Here is a 4,845-nt window from a genome sequence, read left to right on the forward strand (position 1 = left end):
TCTCCGATTGATTTTAAATGAAAAAGTGAAAAAAAAGTCACGAGTGCTATTTGTTGGAACCCCAAGGTTGTTTTGGTGTGATCAACAAGTAAGTTAGGTCATGTGTGTTTCTAACCTTGTGTCTAAGTGTGCAGGAGCTTAGGAGCACAAGTACTCGAGCGGAAGACGCAACTAGCGAGAACGATGGCACGCGGTGTGTCCGAGGGACGAGGTGCTGCGGAAGAGTACACCGGCGGACGAGAGGGAAGCATGCGGTGGTTCCGAGGGACGAAAGTCGGAGCGGAAAATTGCTCGAGGAGCAAGAGACGTAGCTAGCGAGAAGGATGGAATGCGGTGCGTTCGAGGGACGAAGACTGCGGATGAGTACGCCGATGGACGAGAAGGAAACACGCGGAGATTCCGAGGGACGAGAAGCCGGAGGGAAGCCCGCTCGAGAAGATCGGAAGTTGGGTTCGGGTGAGCCCTTTTTCGAATAATAGAGATCACCCAAGCAAACAGATCCGGAGTTCAAGACCCGGACCGAGGCGAACTGAGCCGGAGCAGTGGTCCCCAGATGAAAAAGTCAACATCAGTTAACTTTAGGCTCCGGGGCGCTCGGAACCATTCCGGGCGCTTGGAGCAGCCCGGGGTGCTCGGAACCCTTCCGGGCACCCGGACCTGGTTTGTTGACCAGATCGCGTCAAACGCGATCTGAACGTTGGGGGATAAAGTTTTATCCCCCCAGGGCACCCAGAACCCTTCCAAGCGACCCGACCAAGGCTATAAATATAACCTTGGTCCAGAAGCTTTTCAATTAGTTCAGAAATTGTAACAACGTTTGTACACTTCCACTATTTAGATTAGCTTCTTTCTTTCTGTGTCTACATTGTTGTAAAAGAGGCTTCTCCGCCTGAAGGAGATAGTAGTGCGATCATTTTCCTTGGATTAACAACCTCCCCGGTTGTAACCAAGTAAACATCTGGTGCCTCGTCTTTTTCTGTTTTGACTTATTGCATTTCTATTTTATATGCAAGTGTTAGTTTGAAAAGTCGAGAAGGGTCGATTTTATTTTTACAGGGCTATTCAACCCCCCTTCTAGCCGGCCCAACGGTCCTACAAGTGGTATCAGAGCCGAGGCGCTTCAGAAGGACTAACCGCCGAACGAAGCAACGAAATGGCCAGACTATGCATCCACCCACCGAAATTCGAAGGAGATTTCGCCACTTGGAAAAAGCTTATGCAGGTATTCTTTATCACCGATTTTGAATTAATGCTTACAATGGAATTTGGTTTTACAGCACCGGAAGGTAAGGAGAAAAACAATTGGACGAAAAAGGAGCAGGCTGACTTCGTGGCGAACGACAAAGCAGAATATCATCTGCTAAGTGTTCTTCTGCCTCAAGAAGTCAACAGGATCGGGAACTACGACTCGGCAAAGGAGCTTTGGGAGAAGTTCCTCGAGCTCCATGAAGGGACGTCCGAAGCCAAGCTTGCTAGAAGATATCTACTTCGTAATCAGCTCACCAGCCTGCGACTTAGGAAAGACGAGACGGTTGCACACCTACACTCGAGAATCAAGGAGATCATCACTGGACTCTTGAATCTTGGAGAAAAGGTAAGTAACCGAGATTCGCTAAGGTACGCTTTGAATTCCTTTCCTAGAAATACCAAATGGGCATCATTAGTAAATGCCTTTTACATGTCTAAAGATTTATAAAATATTTCGTTAGAAGAATTTTTCTTGACTTTTGAAGTGCATGAGTCAAGATGTGCAGGAATGAAGGAGCCCAAGAACAACGTCGCCCTCAAAGCTTCGAGAGACAAACCAGAGTCGGAATCTTCTCTCGACGACGAGGAAATGGTAATGATGGTAAGAAGATTCAAGAAACTTTGTAAATCCAGATCTACTAACCATCCACAGGGGAAGAAGAAAAGGGTGATCCGCTGCTACCATTGCGATGAAGAAGGGCACGTCAAGGACAACTGCCCCAAGCTGAAGAACAAAGACAAGGAGAAGGGTAAGAAGCCTATCCAAAAGTGAAAGGCCCTAAAGGTGACGTGGGACGATACGTCGTCGGAGTCGAAAGTCGAGGCATTCTCCGGACTTGCTCTAATGGCAAGTCATCAAGACGACGACTGCGAGTCAAGCTCTTCCGAAATGAGCATCGAGAGCATTGATGAAGGGGGAGCAACGTCGGAAGCAAGCAGTAGTTTAGGAGGAAAAATGGACAATGAGATCGACAAGGTAAGTCAGGTACGATCTCTTCCTCCCGACAAAATGTTTAAGTTCATTAAACTTTTAACAAAAGATTGCTGCAAATTAGAAAATGAAAATAAAAACTTAAAAGTAATTTTAGCTAAGTCCTGATCCTTAGAAGAATTAGACAAATCAAAATTAGAAAATGAGAAATTGAAATTAGAAAATAAAAATTTGAAAATTCAAGTAGATAATTTGAAAAACCATGCATGCTCATCTAATTTTAGAAAATTTAAAATTTAAAATTGGTATTATAGATATCACCAGGGATAAATTAGGAATATTTCAAGAAAATATATACCTAAGAAACATTTAGTTAATCCAGTAGGCTGGAACCTATATTGGGTTCTTAAATCTTGCTTAGTCTAAAGTTTAAACGAAATTAGCGCCTTCAGTGATAAAATTAAATAGTGAATTTCTCTATGAGGCTTTGTCTAAGGAAATGATTGTTGCTCCAATAACCAAGAAGGTTTAGTGCCTAGCCACGACCTGGAAGCCAAAATATTGAAATAAATGTTTAATTAACTTACTAATAAAACATTAATATTAGAATTAATTAATGCTTTTAGAGTTTTTCAAATACTTTTTTTCAAAATAGTTTTATACTTAGAAAAATACTTTTACATGAAAAATCTTAAGTTAGGATTTTTTCCCAAAAAGAATTTTTGTAAAGTCTTAATTTTTTTTTTAACTCAGAAAAATTTTTGAGTGTTTTTTTTCTTTCTTAGAAAACTTCTCTTTTATACTTAGAAAATTTTCTTAAAATTTTACTTAAATTTTTTTTACAGAAACTATTTATTATTGCAAAAATCTTTATTATTTTTAAGGATCTCAAAATTTTCTAAGTTTTTACCCTTAGATCTTTTCTTAGAACCCCATTTTTTATATGATCAAAGGGGGAGAAGGAAAAGTAAAAGTCTAGGGGGAGGTAGACCAAAATTTAACTTGTTTTATTTTTGCATTTAATTGCAAATTTAGTTAAGTTTATTTTATGTCTATTTTTATCCTAACTTAACATGGGTTGCTCACACCAAAAAGGGGGAGATTGTGTAGGACCGTGATAGTTCGATAAAGGGGGGGTGAATATCGATTCGAAAATTCGAGTGTAAAAGTACGCAGCGGAAAAGTAAATGAACACAGTTGATTTTACTTCGTTCGGAGCCTGTGACGACTCCTACTCGAAGGCCCGTGGTCCTTGACCACTTTCGTTGGGCAATCACTAGCAATTCGAATATGATTACAGAAAAAGTACAAGAAATGCTAATGAAACAAAGTGATACCGACAAGGAAATTAACCAAAGAAGAAGGAGCACTTTGTCGGAGCTTTGTTAGCATCGCGGGAGCGTAGAGCAGTAGAGCGAGCAGTCGAAGCGTTCTCAGTTGTGTTTGAAGCTCCACCCCTGGGGCTTCTTTTATATGCTGCTCCGGGCGCCCTGGTACGACGTGGCAGGTCTAATCAGTGAACTCCACGTGGCGACGACTCGGCCTGGATAAAATTCACCTCCGGGCGCCCGGAACCCCTATTTCCAGAAACTTCCTTTCCTGCAAAACAGAGTTAGTCCGAGGCAAATATATATTCTGCAAAACAGATTGTTAGCACAACTCAAGTAATATGATTTAACAAGAAAAGAGTATGACTTAGATTCCGTCTTTCCGAGACTGGAATCTAGTCACGATCTCGACTTAGATATCCGAAATGGATCTAAGCCAGATCGATGCCTAATGTTCCCTTCCTGGGAACGCGTCCTCGCAGTCACTCCCCTCCAGTGACTTACCGCCAGACGTCCGGTCCCTTCGACCCGTCTCGACTTCTCGCCACCTATCCGGTCAGCCCGTCGACCTAGCCGGACTTCATGCTCGGTCAGCCCGTCGATCCGCTTGGACTTCTCGCCAGTTACAGCCCGCCGACCTAGCCGGACTTCGTCTAGTCAGCCCGTCGACCTGTCTGGACTTCTCCTGCACACTCGATCAAAGTGTCAGACAACAACAAAACTAACTTAACCCATTTGTCATTCATCAAAACCTAGGTTAGACCGTTAGTGTTACCCGCACCAACAATCTCCCCCTTTTTGATGGAATGACAACCTGGTTAAGTTAGTGAAAAGACGCAAAAAATAAATAAAACAGGTACATGATTTTTAAAGTTAGTTTTGGTGTTTTCAATTTGGTTTAGCTAACTTAACCACCTAACCCTCCCCCTTTGGCATTCATCAAAAATATACAAGGGTAAACAAGCATAGTGTAGAGTTACTGTAAAAATTTGTTAATTTAAGACACAGCTAATTTTGGAAAATATCTAAGTTTGATTCAAAAATTCAAACTTGGGGGAGTCAAGTTGAATTTTAAAAAGTATAAGTTTAAAGTTAATCAAGTTTAACTTTTCAAACGTGTAAAATTTTCAAATCAGGTTTTTCAAATTTAGATTTTAAGTAACATTTACTTTTCAAAAGGTAAATTCTAATTTTCAAATTCCAATTTTCAAACACTAAGTTGAATCTAGTTTTCAAATTTGATTTTTCAAAGCAAAGCAAGAGTTTTTAATTTTTCAAAAAAAAGAGTAAAATTTTAGCCAAAATAAATTTGTTAAGGTTAATTTGATAAAGGCTAAG

This window comes from Zingiber officinale, chromosome 6A (assembly GCF_018446385.1).
Source record: "Zingiber officinale cultivar Zhangliang chromosome 6A, Zo_v1.1, whole genome shotgun sequence".
NCBI classification, from domain to species: domain Eukaryota; kingdom Viridiplantae; phylum Streptophyta; class Magnoliopsida; order Zingiberales; family Zingiberaceae; genus Zingiber; species Zingiber officinale.